General features: G+C 40.7%; 1 protein-coding gene across 5 annotated transcripts in view; it reads right to left on the reverse strand.

The window, feature by feature from the left end:
- The window catches only part of Btbd7 (BTB domain containing 7), a 93842-nt gene extending 69902 nt beyond the window's left edge, over positions 1 to 23940 (reverse strand). For 3 of the 5 annotated variants that reach the window (XM_029540562.1, XM_021201580.2, XM_029540563.1), the window contains exon 1: positions 23665 to 23940. The gene's annotated coding sequence lies outside the window, so the exon portion shown is untranslated. Of the gene's footprint in view, positions 1 to 22650; positions 23111 to 23130; positions 23152 to 23664 lie in introns of those variants that run through there. The other 2 variants (XM_029540561.1, XM_029540560.1) reach the window with 2 other exon arrangements.
- Positions 23941 to 24852: the final 912 nt, after the last annotated feature.

Consider the following 24852-nt stretch of genomic DNA (forward strand, 5'->3'; position numbering starts at 1 on the left):
GAAGAAGAAGAAGAAGAAGAAGAAGAAGAAGAAGAAGAAGAAGAAGAAGAAGAAGAAGAAGAAGAAGAAGAAGAAAAGAGAAAGAGAAAGAAAGAAAGTTATCTGACTGTCTCACTTTAGATTTTGCCAAATAAATCACTTCATTGAGATTGAATATAATGTTCCTCTGGCTTCTTTTACAGTGAACTGACATATCTAGAAATGTGGTCAGATTCAGTATCATTCTTATGTTTGAGTGTGTTTAAGGTGCATGAGAGAGTGAGGCAAACCAAAGCAGATGTGTATAAAGCAGTCTTGGTGTTGGGTGTTGGTCCTCCCCTTCTACCTTATTTGAGAAAGAGTCTTCTCGTTTTTGTTGTTGAAACCAGGCTAGCTACCCTGCAAGTTTCCATCATGGACTCTCCTTGTCTCCACCTCCCACCTCTCAGTAGGGGCATACTAGGATTAGAAATGCCTATGCTACTGGGGGATCTGAACTCAACTCATCAGGCTTGAGTAGGCAAGTTCTTTACTCACTGAGTCATCTCCTCAGCCCTTCATGTCATTGCTGTATGAACATATGTGTGTATTTATTGAGCCAAGACTGCCTCATGGGTAACTGTCAAAGTTAGTTTTTGTCAACCTGACATAAACCTCGGCATACTTGGGAAGAGCTTTAGAAGAGCTAATTTCAACTGATGACAATCCTGTGGGCATTTTCTTCATTGCACATTGATATGAGAGAACCTGGGCTATATAAAAAAGGTAACTGAACAGACTGGGAATCAAGGCAGTAAGCAATGCTCCTTGGTCATCTCTGCTTTAGTTCCCACCTCGAGTTCCTACCTTGTCTTCTTTCAACGATAGACTGTAGGTATAAGATGATATCATTCCTTTCCTCTCCAGTTGCTTTTACTTAGGGTGTTTATCACAGCAACAGAAAGCAAAGTACAACAATTATGGAATGCACTTCAAACTGTTGGTACAAAATTTCTACTTAACTCTCAACGGTTTAACAGTCACCAGTAATCACTAACTAGAGTCATTAATTTGTTAGGATTTGTAAAACCTATTTCTTCTTTAATCATTAGCTTGAAGAATTCTGTAGAGCTTGTCAATTATTCAGTTGGCCAGTCCTACAATTTGTATAGAAGGGGCAGAATTATTCTTTGTCCATGCTTACTAAGTTTGAAAACAACCAGAAACAAACTAGAACATTTTCTTTAAAGGTGGCCAGTGAAACATACTTTAAAACATTTAAGATATACTTAAGAATTTGAGTTCAGGCACATATATTGGACACATTTTAATCCCTTGTAACTATCATCCCATGTTATTCATACTGGCTGGTAAGACCTTATAATGCAATTCTGCCTGCTTCTGGCAACTTATTTTACTTTGTAGGTTCACAAGCTGTGTAGTAAGCACTAGACTGGAGCTCTCAATCTTCCTGCCTCAGCCTTCTGCATGTTGTGATTACAGGTTGCACCAATAAACCCAGTTTACCTAATTGACTGTCTCAATATTAAAGCTATAAATAAGATATTGCCCAAAATGAGGTACTATCTTTATGTACTGAATCCTTAACCATAATCTTATTCTTTTCTGTATAAACTCCAAATCCCTTTTTGAGTACTATCCTTACAATGCTCAAGTTTGTAACTCCTACCTCTCATGCCCCATACCCCAACACCTGAGTATATTTTTATTTGCAATTGCTAGATATCAACAAGTAGTGTGCTTATTCTATTTTTTACAAGTTCTCTTTTTTGGTATGTATATAGGAAGCATGCACATGTGTAGCTGCATGTAGAGGATACTTTTTCAATTGCTCCCCCCACCCCCTTTTGAGACAAGGTCTCTATCTCTGTGTAACCCTAGTTGTGCTGGAATTCTCTATGTATACCAGGCTGCCCTTGAACTTATGTAGATCCACCTGCCTCTTTCTCACTAGTGCTTGAATTAAAGGTATGCGACACTATGCCCAGTTCTCTATTTGTTTATGCAGGGTCTCTTATTAAACCTTAGAGTTCGCCTCAGTGAGGCTAGCTGGCTGGTCTGTCCTGGTGATTTTCCTGTCCTCACCTCCCTAAAGATGTAATTGCAAACACCCGGCTTTTTAGGTGGGCACTGAGGATCTGAACTCAGGTCCTCAAGGCTGAGCCATCTCTCACCCTTGTTTACTTTTCTCAATCAGCAGCTCTGGTTGGCACCCAACTTGCCACAATCTGCGTGACTCTGCCTTCTGAGTACTGGAATTATAGGTGTATGACCCCATGATCAGCTTTCTCTCCAGTTTTGATAATTAAGCTTGCCATCCTTGATTACAAAATGGGTTTGTGGCCAGTCTAGTCTCCATGAGACCCTGTCTCAAAGAAAAAGATAGAGGGAAGAAGAGAGGGAGGATAGGTTTTTCCCTTATCTACTTCTCACTGAACAAAAAAGTAGCCCCAAAACTATTTTTTTTTTTTTTTTTTTTTTTTTTTTGTTTTTCGAGACAGGGTTTCTCTGTGTAGCCCTGGCTGGCATCGAACTCAGAAATCCGCCTGCCTCTGCCTCCCGAGTGCTGGGATTAAAGGCGTGCACCATCACCGCCCAGTGCCCCAAAACTTTTTTATTCATGAATGTTAAAATTATCTACCCTGTCCCTGCTTTGAGACAGGTTCTCACCATGTTTCTAAGGCTGGTCTCAAATCCTTAAGCTCAAGGATTCCCTGTGCCTTCAGCTTCTAAAGCGCTAGAATAACATGAATGTGCTATTACATTCAGCTTTAAGAGAACCTTACTAAGCTCATACGGACTTAAAAAAAAATTTAAATATAGCCTATTTATTTCAAAACAGCTGTCAGTCCCCTAGTGATACTTTCCTTACTCTATTAAAAATGCATTTTTAAAAGAACAAAAATGTACATAACATCCCACTTATCTATGTGACATTCTTATCCATGTAATTTTAAGAAATGGTTTTCACAGCAGAGGACGAGGGAAATGACTGCAGAGATATGAGGTGAGTCTGGGTCTTAGGGTTTGGGCTTTACAGAAGACACTTATTTTAATTTGGGGAGTAGGTGGTATTTGAATTGTTGGCTGACTTCGCCTCCTAAAATGAAATGGTATATTCTTAGTGTTCCTGGTTTTTCTAGTTATGAAATATTCTCAAAATAATTATTGGTTACAATGTACATGGTCTGAAATTTCTTAGTTCTTAAAATTATTATTACTTTTTGAGACAGGGTCTTACTATGTAACCTTGTCTGGCCTGGAGCTTGCTAGGTAGATCAGGTTGGCCTCCAACTCACAGAGATTGACCTCCCTTTGCCTCCCTAGTACTGGGATTAAAGATGTGTGTCACCACACTGGGCTAATATTCTTCAAAGTGTCACATATGCAAAAGTTTGAGGACAATCCAGGCTACCCAACAACAAAAGAAAGTCATGAAAAAACCTAGGGAATAGATGCTAGGAAAGTTTCATAATCATTCTTTTTTAAATTTTTAAATAGAATTGTGTGTGAACATGGGCACACAGGCATTCACCTGTGAATGTACGTGTAAACATTAGAAGTTGACAGTGGGAGTATTCCTTTATAACTTTACTTTTTTAAAATTTATTTTATTTTGTATGTGTATGTTTTGCCTGCCATGTGCATTCTAGAAGACGGTGTTGAGTTCTCTGGAATGTTAGCTGTTATGTGGATCCTGGAAATTGAACCCAATCCTCTTGGAAAAGTAGACAGTGACTTCCCTTAACCACGGAGTCATCATCTCTTCAGTTCATCTATAACTTATTTTTTGAGTCAAGGTCTCTTACTGAACTTTGAGCTTGACATTTTGGGTAGACTGGTTAGCAAGCGAGACTCCAGGAATCAGTTGTCTCTTCCTCAACCCTGCCATCATACCTAGCTTTTACTAGGTTTTGAGATCTAAATTCAGGTTCTTACACTAATGCAGCAGGCACTTTATCCATGAAGCCACTTCTCAAGCCCCAGATCATTCTTATAGGGTCAGAAGAAGTCAACCAGCAGGGCATAGGAGGACATGGCTGTAATCTTAGCATCTGGGAGGTAGTGGCAGTAGAGTCAGTAGCTTCAGGCCAGCCAGGGGTACATAAAACCCTAGCTCAAAAGGAGAAGGGGACTTCAAAACAATGAATCTTTAAAAGAGATATACAACTATATTACTAGAAATAAAATTTAAATATAGTTATTTGATTTATAAAAATTAAAATTTATAAGCCAGGTATGGTGGCGCATACCTTTAATCACAGCACTTGGGAGGCGGAGGCGGAGGCGGAGGCAGAGGCAGAGGCGGAGGCAGAGGCAGAGGCAGACAGATTTCTGAGTTTGAGGCCAACCTGGTCTACAGAGTGAGTTCCAGGACAGCCAGGGCTACACAAAGAAACCCTGTCTCAAAAAACCAAAAACAAACAAACAAACAAACAAAAAAACCAATATATATATACATATATATAATTTATTAAAGCTCAATCTTGAAAAGTATTATACATTCAGATGTACATTAAAATGTAAAGCTAGTGTGTGACTATTGCAGGCTATCCTTAGGTTTAACAAAGTGTTTCTGTCTACTATTAGTTTTTTTTTTTATTACTATTAGATCTTGAAAGTGTCAATATACTCTGCTGAGTCAAGAGAATCTCTAAGACTAGGCTATTTAAACAAATTATAATGTCAAAGAACTTATCTGCTCAATGTTCTCTTCTCCCTTCACCTCGGAATCAGAATTATTCCCTACTCAATTATAAGAATAATCTATTGTTTAAAACTGTTTCCAAATACAAAGAACAGTACATAAAAAGGTAATTCCCTATACCTACCTCTCCCCCCACCCCCAACAAAACTTGAAATAACCCAATTCTTCCTTTCCTAGTATTTGAACATAATTATTATTTGGGGAGACAGGATCTCACTGTGTAGAGTGCAGGCTGCCCTCAGACTTGTGATCCTCTGATCTCTATACTGGGGTTAAACTATGTGGCTCCATGCCTGGCATAAATAGTTTTAAGTAGGGTACTCTTACAGACAGTTCTGTAAATAGTTAATTTCATTTCAAAACATATCAGGGTTGAAGAAAACACAGCCACATAAAAAAACTGTTCTTTGCCTTTTTTTTTTTTTTTTTTTTTTGGTTTGGTTTTTCAAGACAGGGTTTTTCTGTGTAGCCCTGGCTGTCCTGGAACTCGGTAGACCAGAAAACTCAGAAATCCGCCTGCTTCTGCCTCCCAAGTCCCAAGTGCTGGGATTAAAGGCGTGGGCCACCACTGTCCAGCTGTTCTCTGCCTTTTAAAAATCCAAACACAGAGCTGCACTATGAACATACTTAATCATAACCATATGAAGTCATTATTATAAGGAATTCTGCTACCCTTTTACATGTCTTTGACCACTCTAAGATAGCTCACAGATAAAGACTAATTACTAGGTTAAAAGATATATAAGTCAGGCATGGTGGCACATGCTTTTAATTCCACTTGAGAGGCAGAGGCAGGTATACTCAAGGCTACTCTAGTCTATATAGGCACAGAACTAGCCAGAGCTACAGTGAGATTGTGTCGGAAGGAAGGAAGGAAGGAAGGAAGGAAGGAAGGAAGGAAGGAAGGAAGGAAGGAAGGAAGGAAGGCAGGCAAGCAGGGAGGAAAAGAAAAAGGGAAGAAAAAGGAGAGGGGAAGGAAGAGCGGAGAAAAAGTAATTTGGAGATATATTGTCAGAAAAGGCGCAATTTAGACAGACTCCTAATAACTTTCTAAGAAAATGTCCAAAATGCTAAACATAATTCTTAATCTTTACATTGAGTAAGGGAAAATGAGTCTGCTATCTTTATTCTATACATATACATATGAAGCTTAATCTCTCAATATTTTTATTAACATTTGTGTTGCTTTGTGCTCTTTGTCCATTTAAAAATATTTATTTTGCCTATCTGTGGGGGAGTGAGCATGCCCTGGCATGTGTGTCATAGGGATCCAACTCAGGTCACCAGGTCTGATGCCCACTGAGCTGTCCTGCTGGCCCTTCTTGCCCATTTTTTCAATTCAGTTGTTCTTGTTATTAATTTGCAGTACATTCTAGTTGATGTTAAAATATCAAGAGGTGCTACACAAATGGCTCAGTGATTAAAAGCACTTGCTTGCTGTTCCAGAGGACCTAGATCCAGCACCCTCATGATGGTTTACAACCATCAATAACTACAGTTTGAAGGGATCTCCCTCATCTCCCTTCTATAGGCAATGCATACATATGATGCTCATGCATGCAGCCAAAACACTCATAAACATAAAAAACATGCATGTTTTATGCATGTATGTATATGTATATATGTATGCATGTGAGAATATACAAATAAATCTTTTAAAACTATTAGGGTCAGCTGGGCGTGGTGGCGCATGCCTTTAATCCCAGCACTTGGGAGGCAGAGGCAGGCGATTTTCTGAGTTCGGGGCCAGCTTGGTCTACAAAGTAAGTTCCAGGACAGCCAGGATTACACAGAGAAACCCTGTCTCGAAAAACCAAAAAACCAAAAACCAAAACCAAAAAAACCCAAAAAACTATTAGGGTTTTTGTCAGTGTTTACATACTTCTATTCTAATTCTGTCCACATCCTTTGAAGTTCTGACACTCATGATTTTTGCTGTACTTTCTAAGTGCTGGGATTACAGGCACGTATTACCACACCCAGCCTACAAAAAGGATTAAGTACCTAACACATAGTGGATTTTAAATAGGTTATGTTTGAAACACATGGTAGGGAAGAAATCTAACACTTTATTCAAGTATCTTTTTAAAGAAACACCATGAACAACTAGAGTTAAAACAAGGCATTTTCCTCCTCCTCCTTTTCTATACCAAAGTGGTTCACCAAACTTAGACCAAGTCATTTATTTCAAAATTGTGTTTCTCTCTCCACTGTTTCCAGTTTAATCCATAAGCATACCAACAGATTATTTTACTAAAAAATAACAACTTCAATTAAGAGCTCAGAATAAGGGATACAGAAATGGCTCAGTGGTTAGGAACAGAGGATATGTATTTGATTTCTCGCACTCACGCCAACCAGATCATAACTACTGTAACTCCAGTTCTAGAGGATCAAACACCTCTGGTTCCACAGGTACCTGCACTCATAGGCACAGACCCACATAAAGATACACACATACACATAAAAAATAAATTCCTAAAAAAATAGAAAGTACAAATCTCTAGTTATAAATCTTATCTCCTGGGTTGGAGAGATGGGTCAGTGGTTAAGAACACCATCTGTTCTTCCAGGGGTCCTGAGTTCAATTCCCAGCAACCACATGGTGGCTCACGCCATCTGTAATGAGATCTGATGCCCTTTTCTGTTGTGTCTGAAGACAGTGACAGTATACACACATACATAAAAATCAATAAATCTTTTTAAAAAATAAAATAAATCTTATCTCCTGTCATACTGTATACATTACTTAGTATAAACTATTTTAGTATTTATATTACTATTATGTACATCCTACCACAAAATACGATTAGTTTGGGAACTATTGGTCAGTTTTGGAGACCTACACATTACATAATATCTGAATACTAATTATAGGTTACACAGTGTTAGGTTTTAATGACCTTAAATTTGAGTGAGAGAAATCAGATATCTAAACAAATAATTACATTAAGTTAAATAATGGGACAAATGCCATTTGTCCAAGGTACAAGCTACAACGGGAAAGAATGGGTAGTGACAAATTACTGACAGAGTGGTAGTAATGGGGAATTAGGGCACAGTAAGCAGTTGTACAAATTTGGTACAAACCTTTCTAGCAAAGCCCAGTAAGAAGCTACAGACAGTGCTCCCTGGAAGATACTTTCAATTACACTATGAAAGTCAGTAGCCCTAAGCTAATGATATATTTTTAAAGAAAATAACAAATATAAAAATTGATTTAAAAAAAAAAGTACTATGCAGAGCTCAGTGAAAATAGACAGCAGGCTTCATTCAGCCTATTATTCCCAAAAAAAGCTTGTTTACAGGTTAGCCCTGGCAGTTATTTGAGTATGGGGGTCATGAGTGTTCCCTCCATCCCCTAACTGTTTGACAGGATTATTCACAGAACCTCAATAGTTTGGGGAAGCAATACAATACATACTAAATTGCTGTTTTCTTCTTGTGAACCTAGAATTTAGGCAGAAGTCAAGTCAAAAGGCCTCTGTGACCAGACCTTAATAAAAACTCTATACACTGTGTCTCCAATCAAGTTCTGTAAGAGACAACACTTCACATGTGCAGCCATATTTCCACACTGGTAGGATGAAATATGTCCTGCATGTCTCCTCTAGGAGAAGACTTAAGGAAGCCTTAATTTGTCTCCCTTGGGACTGTGCCCTATGATCCCTTTGCCTTTGTATACTTGTTTTAATAATTCTTGGCCATGGTAAGAGTTGTACCATATTGGTTTTGAGGGTCCCAATGCAGAAACACCATGGTATACCACGAAATGTCTTCTTCTAACTCTCTCCCTCAGCTCCCCAACTTCAGACTACATTATTTTGAGATAAGTATTGTGCTGGTGTTCAGGTACAAAGCTGTTTTTTTAGCCAGGCATGGTGGTGCACAAGTTGAGACAAGCAGCTTATCATGTGAACTCAAAGCTAGTGTGGGCTACAGTGAGAGTCCTTGTCTCAAAATAGTTTTTTAAAGAAATTGGGATGTTTCAGCTGAGACATTGAAACTATTCTGTGAAGGGGCAGAGAAAAATGAACAGGCACTAAATGCTGGGGCTGAGGAAATGAGGAAAAGTATGGAAAACATATATTAGGCTGGGTGGGGCCAGAACAGGCTACAGGGAAGAAATGGCATTTAAATGAGGTTCACTTAAAACTGAGAGAACATCCCTCTCCTCTGCTGCCAGAAATTTATACAGAATTCAGCTGCAATGCTTCTTTCTTTGTAAAGGAGTAGACCCTGTCTAAGCCCTCAGCAGACTACGTCCCCACAGGATTAGAACTGTGTCTTACTTCATTAAGTATATATGCCAAGGACCATCAGGAATGCCTGGCTGGTAGTGAATACTTATTAATAAATGAGGTGCTTAGAAATGGAAACTGCAATCAGGAAAGACTCACAGAAAACTGGGGAGACAGTAGCACATACAAGAATTCCATCTTCAATTTTGAATTTCCTTCAATTTTCCTTCCTCTGCTCTTACTAATTCCTCTTGTATCCTTGTGATAATGACACAAATACCAAACATGTACTCAGATATCAGGTAGCCAGGTAATGTTGGGGATTAAAAAAAAAAAAAAGACCAATTTCATATACAAAATGATACACAGAGTACAGTGAATACAGAAAGATTATGACATGGAATTAGAGAAAGCCAGCCTTTCTCTGGCTGCCTCTAAACACTAAGGAATGAAGATACAGACATTTCAACACAGAAGTCAGCTTATGAACAAGTATCAGGCTCACCACTACCATTTGCTGAAGAAGAAGATTTAAAAATTTTCAAGACAACCTACTTTTCCCTGAGGCTATTCACAAATGCTTAAATCCCACTTTGATCCCAATTTTTCCTACAAAAAAAAAAAAAATTAGAGAATTCAGCAAGCTTCCACTGAAAAATGTTAATATAGGACCTTCATAACCTTTCAACCTTAGAGATAAGTTTCCTAACCCTCTACTGGAAACTCTGCCCTGGGCCCTGGACAGAAGTAAAAGGATCTTGTGAGAGGCCAGAGGTAGTAAGTATTCTTTACAGGCAACAGGAGTGAACATTAGTATCTGTGTAGAGACAGCAGTGTCAAAATTCAGATTTCCTAAGCAGCAGTTATTCTTGGCTTGAAAGAAAATAACTAAGAAGTACTGGTCTTATAGAGAAGAGAGAAACCAAGGGAAACCTTCAGAGATACCTGCAATTCTTAGAGGCCCTTCCCAAGGATGCTAAAACATTTAATGGTTTGACAAAGGGGTGACTTCAGCATAAATCTTACACTTTCTTTCCTGCTGGAATTTCATGTAGCAAGCTGAACAGAGTTAACTTTGAATAAGATACGCAACAGTGGGTACCTCAGTTACAGTGCAGTAATTATGGTAATTTGGTTTTCTGGCTTTTAAATTTTTTCAGTAAAAGGAAATCTTGTTACTTTTCATTTATTTTCTTTCTTTTTTTTATAAATAGCTTTAAAAAAAAAACAAAACTTTTATTTATTATATGTAAGTACACTGTAGCTGTCTTTAGACACTCCAGAAGAGGGCGCCAGATCTTGTTACGGATGGTTGTGAGCCACCATGTGGTTGCTGGGATTTGAACTCAGGACCTTCAGAAGAGTAGTCAGTGCTCTTAACCGCTGAGCCATCTCTCCAGCCCTCATTTATTTTTCTTTTCAGTAGCAAATCAAAATATAGAGAAGACTTGGGGTAAGAACCAAGGTATGTAAACAACTTGAATGTTCATTAACAGATAAATGACAAAGAAAATGTAGTACATTTATAAAGTGGAATACTATTTGGCCTTAAAGAAGGAACCATTTGGCAGCATAGATGAATCTTGAAGACATAAGTGAAGTAAAGCCATATAAAGAGAAATATTGTATAGGCTCATTTATATAAGGTATCAAACTAGGTTTGGTCACTACCCAGACTGACTAGTGACTATACTAGTTAAATCCACAGAATCACAATGGCTATTAGTGGTAGACTGAAAGAATTGAAGTTTATTAGTCAAGAGGAATGAAGTTTCAGATAACCAAGGAAATTAAACTCTAGAAATCCACAGTACAACAGTGTACATTTATCAATATATCACACATTTAAAAATTTAAGATGGCAGATCTCATATTGTTATTGAAATAAAACATACTTAAAAAAATATAATGGGGCTAGAGGGATGGCTCAGATGAGTAGTTAAAGACGTGTACTGCTCTTGCAGAGAACTGAGGCTTTGTTCCAGGACCCATGTCAGGTGGCTTAGAACCATCTGTACCAGCTTCAGAAGATCTGATGTCCCTGACCTCCAAAGGCACCTGCATACAGGTGCACATACCTACACACAGATATAATTAAAATAAATCTTTTAAAAATAGGAATGGATGCACATGCGTTTAATCCCAGCACTCGGGAGGCAGAGGCAGGCGAATTTCTGAGTTCGAGGCTAGCCTGGTCTACAAAGTGAATTCCAGGACAGCCAGGGTTACACAGAGAAACCCTGTCTCAAAAAACCAAAAAGGAATGGATGACAATATATAAGGGCTGGTAAAGAAATGAGACAGGAAGAAGAACTAGAGAAAAATAAAAATAAAATGATGTCATTGTTCTTTTAGGTAAAGCTCAGTGGTAGTGTCTAACATTACACAGGCTCTGGTTTGATCCCCAGCACCCACCCCCTCAACACACACAAATTAAATATGAGGTACATTTATAATACATACAGAAATTATATCCATTAAAAAGGTTAGTAGAGAGCTGAAGATGTAGCTTAGTAGGCAGAGTGCTACACAAAGCCTTGGATATGAACCTAACACCATATAAACCAGGCATGATATATGCCAGCACCTGGGAAATAGAAACAGGAGGATCAGAAGTTCAAGGTCATCCTCAGCTTCAGAGTTTGAAGCCAATCTAGGCTTCAGAGGAAGACACTGTCTCAACTCTGGTCACTCCCCATTCAAGACCCTCTCTGTTCTCAAATTAAATATAATTTTTGGCCACATGTGTAAGTATGTATCTATGTATATATACACACACACATACACATGCATCCAGATTTAATGGTAAGGCATTTGCCTAGCTTGTATGTAAGGCTCTGGGTTAAAGCCCTAGGATTATCAAAACCAAATACAAGGATTTTCTTTCAACTAAACATTTTTCTGGATATATAAGTGCTGAGCACTTGGGGACATAAAATGAACAAAACGTAGCATAAGTTTTATTCCAAAGGTGCTTAATGTCTAGCAGAGCACAGCAATAAACAGACAACTACACTGCAAGGGAAGTGTATATCAGTGAGGACGAAGAACTCTGGAGCCAAGATGCCTGCATTTGGATCCAGCTCTGCTATTTATAAACTACACAATCTTGAGCAAAGTTTTCATCTTCTTGATGATAATGAAAAAGTCTGCTTTATAAGGTTGTTAAAGTGACATCTGAGTCGATAGTGTAGGATCAACAGTTAAAAGTATGAACTTTATTTTTAAAGAGATAGAAAAGGAAGACATGATGATATAATGCTCCAAACAGTAGAAAAAACATGTGAAAACTCAAGCAAGGACAAAACCCAGTTGCTGAGGAGACAAAAGTGATTTGAGAAGAAAGTGCAGAAAAGCAAGATGTGACCTAGGTGATTAATCACTGGCACTGTACATGTGTGCATGCATGCATGCATGCATTCATATGAGTGCACGCGCACACACACACACACACACATCTAAAGAGTGAAAAAAGGGGGGTTGTTTGTTAACATTGACTCATTATTTTCTGTGTGTACGTGTTGTGTTCCTGACTATACATATGTTATGTGCACAACATGCATGCAGGAGCCTGTGGAAGGCAGAAGGGAGTATCAGATCTGGAATTGGAGTTCTAGATAATTGTGAGCTACCATATGGATGCTGGAAACTGAACCTGGGTTTCCTGCAAGAGCAGTCACTACTCTTAACTTCTGAGTCATCTCTTCAGCTCTTTTATTTTTGTTTTTTGTCTTAAAAATAATAGTGGGCTGGGAACTTATCTCAGTGGTAGAATGCTTACCTAGCATGTGTGAGGCTCAAAGCTCAATTTTTAGCATGGTGTTATGGGAGTAGATGACATGGGATACATTAACACAGAAATAATACTAATACTATTTATTGCTTGAATTAAGTGACAGGCTTTTTCTTTTTCAAGGATGAGTAAGAGGCTAACAAGATGGTTTGGCAAGTAAAGCCACTTGCTACCATGCCTGACAGCTTTAGTTTGATTCCCAGATCTACATGGTAGAAAGAACTGACTCCAGCAAGTTGCCCTCTGACCTTGACACACACACATATAAACAGATACATAAATAACAAAATACCAAGGACTCCATACTCTACAATAAGAAATCCCTGTACTTCCAAGTTCATTGGAGTTCTATTCACAAAAGTAAAAAAGTGGAACCAGATTTCCATAATGAATTGGTAATTGAAATGTGGTACATAACGAAATTTTATTCTGAAGTAAAGAATGAACTCTGCAGGAAAATGGATGAAACTAGAAAATACACTGACTGAGGTAACAATGGCCCAGAAAAACAAGCACTACTTATTCGCTCTCGTATGTGGATCTTAGCTACACATTTTTATAGTAGTAGTATGATCTAACACTACTGTGTACTAGTTAAAAGGCAAAAAATTCAAAGGGGTCATTAGAGGGAGGGAGTGGGAATGGAACACATTGAGCACAATATAGAAAGGGGAAAATACTAGGAGAATAAAGGTGTGCCAGGGAGCTAAGTGGAAGGATAGCAAGAGAAGGGGCAACTAAAACTATGGATAGATAAAAAGCCATATAGAAATCTACTTTAAAGCTGGGCAGGGTGGCGCATGCCTTTAATCCCAGAATTTGGGAGGCAGAGGCAGGCGAATTTCTGAGTTCAAGGCCAGCCTGGTCTACAGAGTTCCAGGACAGCCAGGGCTATACAGAGAAACCCTGTCTCAGGAAAAAAAAATGTATAAGCTCGTTGAAAAACAATATTGAATGGAGGTACCCTCCAGCGGTATATAATATTCCTCCCAGAAACCAGAGGTGATTAAATGAAAATCCTAGTGCCAGGTATAACACATCTCCTTATTAGACTTTGGCCAGTTAAGTCCCAGATGTTTCTGAAACAATACAGGATACTGTCAATACTCTTGGTTAGCCATCAGAACAGACCTAACTACAATTTTCAAAGCACATACTATCTAATATATATGAAGATTAAAAGATTATATTGTACCCCATAAGTATATATAAGTATTATGGCCTTTTTTTATTTTTAAAAGACACAATAAGAACTGGAGAAATGTCTCAAGTTAGAAAGGACCTGACTTTATTCTACAGACTAACACTTTTTTAAAAACCCAGGTGTGCTTGTAATTTCAGCACTAAAGAGGCAGAGATAGGCACATGCTCTGCATTGGATGGCCAACTAATCTACCCTATCTGCTGAGATCCCAACTGATGAAAGACTGTCTCAAAAACAAGGGAGATGATTCCTATGGAATAACATCTAAAGCTATCCTCTGGGCTTCATACACATGCATGTGTGCAGACACACGGACACACACATGCACATATGATATATTTGAAGTTAGTTCTGGCATATGTTTCTCACTTAAAAAAGGAAAGAATAGCACTATAAAAGTTCAATTTAATATTGATCCTTTCATAAGGGACTATGACAGGATGCGACCATATTTTCTTTTTTAAAAAGAGACAAACAAATGACTTCTTTTTTTCCCCAAGATTTATTTTATTTTTAAATGATGTTTATGTGTATATTTGTGTGTGGATATGTGCATGTGAATGTGGGTGCCTTCAGAGACCAGAAGAGGGTATCGGGTCTGAGGAACTAGAGTTACAGGTGGTAATAAGCTGTCTGATGTGGTTGCTGGGAAACAAACTGTGGTCCTCTGTACTTGCTTTTAATTGAGCCATCTCTCTGCCCATGATCCACATTTTCTAAGTGAAATATCTAATCAGGCATAGTAGCTCACATAGTTAATTCCAGCACATAGGAGATTATGGCAAAAGAATTCCTGTGAGTTCAAGACCAACCTCAATTATAGAGTGATCTCTCTCAAAACTAAATTACATTATTTAATTATACAGTCATCATGTTATTTTATCCCAAGGTCACCTGCTGGGTATCTATCATGAACAGACATGTTACATTCTATATACTTTGATTTACAGTCAGGCACATCAAGTGAGTGATTGCAATATGCTGAAAAGGAATGGGAGAAAGATCTAAAGCATCAATAGAGAAGACAACTGTTGGTAAAGATAAAATAGACCCTGAGAATAAAGAACACCGTACCAACCAGAACATTTTTTAATTCCAAAGATCTTGTTTAAACATGAAATTTGTGGTTGAAGAGATGGCTCAGTGGTTAAGAGCACTTGCTGCTTTTCCATAGGAGCCAGATTTCATTCTCAGCACCCACATGGCAGCTAACCAATGCCAGTTCCAGAGGTTCAAAGCCCTCTTCTAGCCTGTGCAGATACGTAGTATAAAAATATAGTCAAAACACCCATACACATACTTACATAAATAAACAGTAAAAAATATATCTGTTATAAGAAATCCTGTAGTAGGGAAGGTACAGGGCATGATAACTAAATGATGCCACCAAGAACTCTTGACTCCTTCTACCTCTGATCTGATATCTTCAGGAAATGTTTTATCCCCTGTGTTTATAGGACAACTGTCAACAGCAACAGGGGCCTCATATTTTCTTGGTCTTGAAAATGAAGAGGGCTGGGGAGATGGCTCAGTGGGGAAGAGCACCCAACTGCTCTTCCAAAGGTGCAGAGTTCAAATCCCAGCAACCACATGGTGGCTCANAACCATCCNTAACAAGATCTGACTCCCTCTTCTGGGGTGTCTGANGACAGCTACAGTGTACTCATAATAAATAAATAAATAAATAAATAAATAAATAAATAAATCTTTAAAAAAAAAATAAATAAATAAATAAATAAATAAATAAATAAATCTTTAAAAAAAAAAAAAAGAAAGAAAGAAAGAAAATGAAGAGAAAGAAGAACCATTTTCCCCAGAAATAGCCTGTCTCCTTCATCTCAATCTGACTGGGACAAGTAACAATTTACAAGGGAATGTAACTGATTGGCTTAGACTAACTAAAACCTAACCCTGGAGTGGGTAATGATTCATCTCCAAGGGCCCTATATTTGTTAGAAATGGAGACAGATGATGGGCAGCTAACAGAGTTGATAACAAAGAATAAGGAAACTCCAAGCACATGGATAAACATATGAAAACCACAGATGGAAGGATAGGAAATAAGAAACAGCTTAGTTCAGCTGGAGTGATGGGAAATGTAAGATTGGACACATTCTGCCCTCTTTTTTTTGAGTCTGGCCTTTATTTCATAAGACAAAATGAAGTTAACTGATTTTTTTTTCTTAAGTAGAAAAGATACTACAATTATGCTTTCTAGGAGTATTACTGTGGAAGTATTATCAAGAATAGTCAAGGGCTGGAGAGATAGCTCAGTGATTAAGTGTATGTAGGTAGCTCTCACTCACCTGTAGCTCTAGCTCCAGCGGAATCTCACACCTCTGGCCTATAGAGGTACCTGCACTCATGTGCACATATTCCCGCTCCCATCCCCCCCTCATATAATTAAAATAACAAAAATAAGTTAAAAATACAAAAATAGCCAGAGATAGGTGGGGAGAGTAGGGGAAAATGGCCCAGCCTTAGCTGGTGGCTATTCAACAAGTTTGACTGGTAAGGAGAGAAATGGAAAAGAATAGGACAGGATTTAAAATCCACACTTGGATTTCTAAAAACCTAGGCAAGACAATTCTACTTTTTTTGTTGTTGTTTTGTTGAGACAATCTCACTATGTAGCCTTAGCTGGCCAGGAACTCACTGCCTGTCTCTGCCTCCTGAGTGCTGGAATTAAAGGTGTATACCACAACATCCAGCACTATTTTTTTTTTAAATGTGTGTGTGCATCCCTGCATGTTACAATACATGTTTAAGTCGGAGGACAGCTGTGGGAATCAGTTCTCTTCTTCCACTTTGAGTGAGGATCTCAGGGCTTAGACTCAAAGCCATCACATCAGGCTTGGCAAGGGTCTTTACCTGCTAAGCCATCTTTCTGGTCCTTATTTCTTTTATAACAAGAGAGAAATTAACCTTCAAAGAAATCAGGTAACTTACTTGAGATGCCAAAGTGATTAGAGCCTGGTACAGTGGTGTTTATCTATAGTCTCAGCTGCTGGGGAGGCTAAAACACTAAGATCACTTGTGCCTGTGAGTTCAAGAACAGCCTGGGTAACATAGTGTGATGCCATCAAAAAGAAAACAAAATCAAAAGACTATAAACAGCAGTCAGACTGTAAAGAGAGGTTTGATGCCCAAAGTCAGTTGTTTTAAAAAAAAAAAAAAAAAAAGCATAAATACACATAAAAATGTATGTTTGTTTTTTTTAAAAAAATGTTTCACAAATAAGCCTGATATAGTGGCTTGCACCTAGTCACATAGTACTTGGGAAGCTGAGGTAGGGGTACTTCATTAGCTAAAGGATAGATGGGCTATGCTCAGAGTTCCAGGCCAGCCTGGGGTACATAGGAAGACGCTAGCTCAGAACAAAATGTGTATAAAGCCAGGACTGCCATATCATTCTGTCAACATCATCACAATTCTCTTACTCACCAGGCTAGAAACTCTTGAAAAACTCACAGTAAAAAAACAAATAAACAAACCAACAAACAAAAACCCAAAAAACCAAGACAGCTAAAATGCTCAATAAAACTAGAATGTAAGAAAACTATCTCAATATAACAAATGCCATACACAAAAACTTGTGCTAACTCGAGACCCTGTCTTGTCTGTTTCCTTTTCTCTCTTCCTGTGTGTGTGTGTGTGTGTGTGAGAGAGAGAGAGAGAGAGAGAGAGAGAGAGAGAGAGACAGACAGACAGACAGACAGACAGACAGACAGACACTGGTAAAAGACTAAAAACTTTCCCTCTAGCCGGGCGGTGGTGGCACACACCTTTAATCCCAGCACTTGGGAGGCAGAGGCAGGCGGATTTCTGAGTTCGAGGCCAGCCTGCTCTACAGAGTGAGTTCCAGGACAGCCAGGGCTAAACAGAGAAACCTTGTCTCAACACCCCCCCCCCCAAAAAAAAAAAGCCTTTCCCTCTAAGATCTACAACATTAGACTTAACCAGAATCCACTTAAGTGGGAAGGAGAGACATGACTCCTACAGCTGTACAAGAGCACTGGCACACATGTGCACTCACAATCTTATACACACAATCATACATACATACAATAAAGAAGTACAAAAAGGTTAATACTACCCAAAGCAATTTTCATTATTTAATAGAACAAAATCCCAATAGTTCTTATTAGGGAAATCTTTTAAAATTTCTATGGCATCTCAAAGGATCTCACTGCAAAACAATCATTAAAAAGTGCAGAGGTCTCTCATGTCCTTTGATTTCAAATCTTAATGACAAAGTAGTTATTAAAATAGCCTGGTGCCAATACAAAGAGACTTACAGAGAGCCCCAAACAAAACCTAGCACTTATGGTTCAATGATTATTGTATTTTGTTCCTCGCTCCCTCCATCCTCCTTCTTCCTAGTACATGCTAAGCATACTCACTACTACTATACTATATACCTCATTCCTCAAATGATTTCCATTAAGGGGCCAAAGTCATTGAATCGGACAGTATTTTTAAACGAATAGTACTCGGAAAACTTATACTTAAAAAGATAAATAGAGTATCTACAACTATAAAACTCTTAATGGAAAACAAAAGGAGAAAACCTTTATGACACGGAATTTGGCAACGATTTCCACATGACACCAAAAGTACAAACAACAAAAAGAAAAATGAGGGGCTGGAGAGATGGCTCAGCAGTTAAGAGCACTGACTGCCCTTCCAGAGGTCATGAGTTCAAATCCCAGCAACCACATGGTGGCTCACAACCATCTGTAATGAGATCTGATGCCCTTTTCTGGTATGTCTGAAGACAGCTACAGTGTACTTATATATAATAAATAAATAAATAATTTTTTAAAAAAAGAATGAGGTAAACAGGACTTCATCATAGTTAAAAACTTTTTGATAGACTAGAGGTGTAGCTTTAGTTGTGGCTGAAGTTGGGATTTTGTCCCAACATGACAGAAAAAAAAAATTTTTTTAAGTTCTTGATGGGTGTGGTGGTACATGCCTGCAATCCTACAGCTTGGGTTACAGAAAGAAGGCCCCTAGTTCAAAGGCCAACCTGACCACATGGTAAGACCTGGTCTCAAAAAACCAGCAAATAAGAAATTTTTTCCTATCAAAGGAAGAAAAGGCAGCATAGATAAGTAGAAAACATTTGTATTGTGTTGTAGGTGTTAAGCCTGAACTGAATTTGAATTCAATCTCTCCCATATCCCCAGCTACAAGATGAAAGGAGAAACAACTCCTCCCAGGTTGTTCTTTGACCTCCACAAGCACCCACACACATGTGCATGCACACACAAAATATAATTTTACAAAATCACATGTCTGATAGGAGATCAATATTCAGAAAAACCAAAGAACTCCTACAACTCAACAACCAAAAACCAAACAGAACTTTTAATTTAAGAAACAGGTAAAGGGGGCTGGAGAGATGGCTCAGCAGTTAAGAGCACTGACTGCTCTTCCGAAGGTCCTGAGTTCAATTTCCAGCAACCACATGGTGGCTCACAACCATCTGTAAATAGATCTGGCGCCCTCTTCTGGAGTGTCTGAAGACAGTACTTACATATAATGAATAAATCGTTTTTTTAAAAAAAAACAAAAAACAAAAAAACAGGCAAAGGAGTTGGGCATGGTAGTCTATGCATATAATTCCAGAACTAGGAAAGTTAAACATTTTGATGCTAGCCTGTGCCTCAAGACTCCTCAAAAAACCCCAAAGGGACAGATGAGGAACAAAATGCCAATAAATACAGGAAGATATTCATTACCAACCACTAAGTAAATGTATGTTAAAACACAATGAGAACCACATATACTCTTTAGAATGACTTATAAAAGGAGGAGAACCCTTCACACCTCAGAACACAATCTTTGTGCATTACTGGTGGGAATATAAACTTCCTTTGGCTTGATAAATACCCAAACTAAAGAGATGTCTTGAACAGGTCATTTTAACCATGTTCACAACAGCATTTTACATAGTAGTCAAAAAAGGTAGAGGCAACTCAGGTGTCTGAGTTTCTACCTAGTCAAGGTCATAGATACAGTAGAATAACAGATTTCAGTTGCTGAAGTTAACCATGTTACTGTTTAAAGTGTAGAAATCTTTCTCAGTTTGGATGAAAGAATTCAATTCTTCAAATGAGGGTGTGTCACTTTGTCTGAGAAACAAAGCATGCATGGAACCTTCAGTTCAAGTCTCAGCACAGGGGAAAATGAATTCTGATTATGTGGCCAGCAACAACATAATCTGCTGCACAAGCTGGTAAACCTGAGTTCCATCCCTGAGAACCCACATAGTAAAAGGAGAGAATCAGCTACTATAATAGTCCTCTGACTTTCACCTGTGATCTTCGGCTACATGCATGTATATGCAGTAACAAAAAATAAAATCTAGTAAAAATAACTTTTTTTTTTTTAGGGCCGCAGAGATGGCTCAGTGGTTAAGAGCCATCTTAACCAAGAGCCTCTTCCAAAGGATCTGAGTTTGATCGCCAGCATCCTTATCAGGTGATTCTGCCTGTCTGTGACTTTAAGTTCCAGAGCATCTAACCTCCAAAACTCCACAAGCATCTGTACTCATATGAACACACAGAGATAATTAGACACACACACACACACCAAAGCAAAAAAAAAAAAAAATATACAAAAAAAAAAACAAAAAAATGGGGGTGGGGGAGATAATTAAGAGCTTAAAGGCGGGTGCGGGGGGGGGGGGAAGAGGTTAAAGGCACAGACTTCTCCTCCAGAGGTTCAATTCCCAGCACCCACATGGCAGCTCACAACATTCTGTAACTCGAAGACCTGACACCCTCACACAGACATATATGTAGGCAAAACACCAATTCACAAAAAGTAAAAATAAATAAATTACATACACACACACACAATTTAAAAACTAATTCACCAGATAGCAATGGAAATGATTCTACACCGGTGTAAACACAGTGTAAACAGGTACAGAACTGTACAATTTTCAACAGTTAAGATAGTAAATTTTATTACTTATATCTTACCTCAGACATACACGTACCTGCTAGGTAATCCTTCTCACTGACTTTACCTTTACCTTACTTTACCAGAGTAAATCCCTGGATTTGATTTCCAGCACTACAGAAAAATATTTTGAGATAAACTTTGCTGTGTGTGGTTGCACAAATCTGTAATCTGGGAAGCAGAGGAACGATCCTAGTATAAGACATCATCTCTGAGTCAGGTAATAAAATGACTAGCTACTGTCTACTGTCTTCTTCTTCTTTTTATTGGTTTTTTGAGACACGGTTTCTCTGTATAGCCCTGGATGTCCTGGAACTCACTCTGTAGACCAGGCTGGCCTTGAACTCAGAAATCTGCCTGCCTCTGCCTCCCGAGTGCTGGGATTAAAGGCGTGTGCCACCACACCCGGCTAGCTACTGTCTTCTTAGCTCATTTTATTCTTGCTTTATTTTAACTCAACCTGTGGATGACAGCTTATAATAAGCACCTTTAAAGGTTTGTTATAACTTGCACAAAAGACAAATCCAAATTTCAATTTATCATTCAAATCCTTCTACAGAGACAGCCTCCTAGCTAACTAATGTCCCCCATGTAAAATCTCCTCCTGAGAGGAGAAACTCTTGCTCCTTTTGTCTCCCTTTATCCCCTTCCCTAGCACTAAACTCTAATTTATACACTTGCTTTTTTTCAACCCCACCCTCCCACCCTAGTCACAAAGTAACTGCTCCAATCTCTCTGTAAATATAAACACGCATTGGCCAGTTGACATTCCAAGTGTCCCAGGAAGTTATCAAACTCCCAAGGCCCGGTTATAACTCCTCTACCCTGACCTCCCACCGCATTCTCTGTATTAGAACTCACTAGATTGGCTTCTAGACTCATGTTGAGTGCATCTTTTTCCAATAAGAACCTTGAGGTTTGCCTACTATATATTACATTTCTTGACTCCCACCCCCTAGGTCTGGAATAATGAAAACACAGAGCAGACCTTCAATAAGTGTACATAATCTGAGTCCTGTAACTAAAATATGAAAACATAATCACTTGATTCTGTTGTATTTCTGAAAGTTGACCTGCGACACATTATATACAAAATCCTGAAGCCCAAATAAAGGAGAGAAGGGGACTAGGCAGCATAACCTGGAAAACCACTGTGTTTTAAATCCTAAGGTTAGAGTCAGATACAAAGAACTTGAGACGCTAATGGTAATCATGTTGGGACACAGAACACTAATAGGAGTTAGGTTTTACAGAACGAATGAACCCATGTAAGAGTGAGCCAGGCTATAATTTGATGAAAATCTAGTTATGGACCTAAGAAAACTTCAAGTGAAATGTTTGTTACTAAATTGTATTAAATATGGTGTTTGGTGGGGTGGCCTCTTTAGCCGTTATTTTGAGGTAGCTGCAAGGTTCAGAGATTCTTTCTTTCTGCTTCCAACTTTACTGTGCAAAGGCCTAGGGATTGAGCTGAACAGCGGTGGTAAGCAACCCACAAACAGTAGTGCAGGAGTGGAGTGGAAAGAGCTCTTCCTCACCTGCAGAAGCCGAGGTCCTCGTTTAGGTCTCACCCCTCCCCAGCTAAAGCAAGACCCACGGAATCGCACCTTTCCGCGTCCATTCCCCCCACTTTAGAACACGCCAAATCTCTAAAGGTTTTTCTGACTCCCAAATTCCAAGACCAGTCGAATCACAGCTGCTATGAGGGATGTACGGTTCCTATAACTTCAAGTCTTTCTTCCAGACTTACAAAGACAATGTGAGTAATAGGTGAGCCATAGACGCTACGCAGAGACAAAAGATAACGTCTGCTGGAATAGCTAATTTATCTGCAAAACAAACAAACAAACAAACAAACAAAAAAACGCTTTTTCCCTGCTCCATCACAGTAAGATGCTTGAGCCGAGGGAGCAGTGCCCTGGGCAAGAAAGCCGAGACTGCTCTGCAAATTAGGCCTACTCCAGAGGACTGATTATGCGTGCGGGGATGGGAGAGGCGCTGTGGTGGCTCAAAACGGATACGACACTCCTCGGAGTTTCTCCGAAGACGGCGAGAAAGTTCTCACCCTGGAGTGTGAGCGAGAGGGAGAGTGTGAGTGCGCCGAAGGGAGTAAACAGCAGAGCAGGAGGGAAGGCAGACACGCCTTTCGCCAAGCCCTCCGGGGAGCTAGCTCAGCCTCCGCGGCTCCAGCCGACGCTCCGCTCCGCTCGGTATTGTCTCCCCCACCTACCTGTCAAAGCTCAGGGCCAGTCTCTCACCCCGGGGCGATTTCACTTCGGCCGCCGGGAGTGGTCCTCCCCAGGCCTGCTCCTCCTCCCCCAGCTCCGGCCCTCCCCGCGGCCTCACGCCCACCCCGCCGCCCGTAAACAGGAGTCCGCGCCGGGAGTGGGTTCCTGAGCGCAGGGTGCGGCGGGTCCCGCCCCTCGCAGCCCGGCGCTGGGAGCCCGTCCCGGCGGCCACCCGGGCGGGGGTGGGGGAGCCGCGCGCCCTCCGGCCCTGAGCGCCGCGCCTCGGTCACGGCCCGCTCGGCGGCGCGCTGTCCGGCCCGCCCCTCAGGGCGCGGGGACCGGGGGGCCCCCGTCCCGCGCCGGCGCGCTGGGCCCTAGACGGCCGGCTGGCCGGCGCCTCGGCAACCCCGCGGCGTCCGGGCCTCGGCCGAGGCGCCGCCACGCCCAACCACCGCCCCTGCCGGCAGCCGGACGTCCCGGGCCGCGCGGGGACGGCGAGACGGCTCCTCAAGCCTCGGACGCCGAGGGACACTCACCTCGGAGGCTCCTCCCGCCGCGACTGCTGCTGGGACCGCTGCCGTCGCCTCCGCCGCCGCCGCCCCCAGCGCCGCCGTCCGCACTGGCGCCAGCCCCCGCGGCCATTCTCCTCCAGCCGCCGCCGCCGCCGCCGCCGCCGCCCTCCCCTCTCCTGTCAGTGGCTTAGGCTCCGGGACCACTCCAGGTTCCCCCCGTCGCCATTTTGACTCCGACAGGGAGCAGGAGGGGCTCGCCTAGCACCGCCCTGGCGCGCCTGCGCCGCTCTGCGGAGCCGGACGGCCCCGCCCGCCCCCGCTGTCGGCTCGCCCGCGTCACGTGACCCGACGTCGGCGCGCCGGCTCGGGGGAGGAGGGGCGTGCTAGGGAGGCGCGTTCCCAGGGGCTCAGGCCAAGAGGCGAGTGCGCGCGCATTCTTTTGGCTCTGTCTGCCGGAGGGAGGTGCGAAGGGGCGCCGGGTACTTGTTGCAGCATCCTGCACAGCTCCGGGAATTGTAGCGTGTTATTCTTTGTATCTAAATGGGATAATCATCGTTACGCAGGGGAAGGCCAGTTCCACTGTTTCGTTTCCTCTGGGCAGCCGCCACCCACCGGGTGTTGGCATAAAATGCTTGCCTCATAAAGAACTGCGATCCGGAGGAAAATTCCTTCCTGGCCGACTTGCGTTTCGGTGGCTTCGTTTTTGTTAAGAATTTCCAAAACTATTTTGTCTTCTCGGTACTTTTATAGGTAGTACTTTGCTAGTTACCTAGTATTTGAGAAAAAAAAGATACTGAAAAGTTTCAACAACAAAGAACTAAGCTGATGGAATTCACAGTGCCCCCCATGGGAGAGCCAGATCTCTTCCATAAACAGCCCTTGTTTGTGATTTTTGCCATAATTACAGCGAGGCAGTAACAAAAACGGCTTACATTTATGTAGTGCCCTACAGTTTTCAAAACACAGTTAAATACACGGTTTCTGAGTGAATGCCAAAACCGCCCTTTGAGGTAGTTGGGACCGGCGTTATTATCACTGTTTTACAGCTAGGGAAGCGGGCAAGCCAAGACAAGAATCCAGGCTGTGTCCTTCAGGAATTTGCGTTTTCCGTCTTTCCCCAGTCTTTCCTGTTAACTTTCTTTCTTTCTTTCTTTCTTTCTTTCTTTCTTTCTTTCTTTCTTTCTTTCTTTCTTTCTTTCTTTCTTTCTTTCT

The sequence above is a fragment of the Mus pahari genome, chromosome 7, assembly GCF_900095145.1.
Source record: "Mus pahari chromosome 7, PAHARI_EIJ_v1.1, whole genome shotgun sequence".
Lineage (NCBI taxonomy): Eukaryota > Metazoa > Chordata > Mammalia > Rodentia > Muridae > Mus > Mus pahari.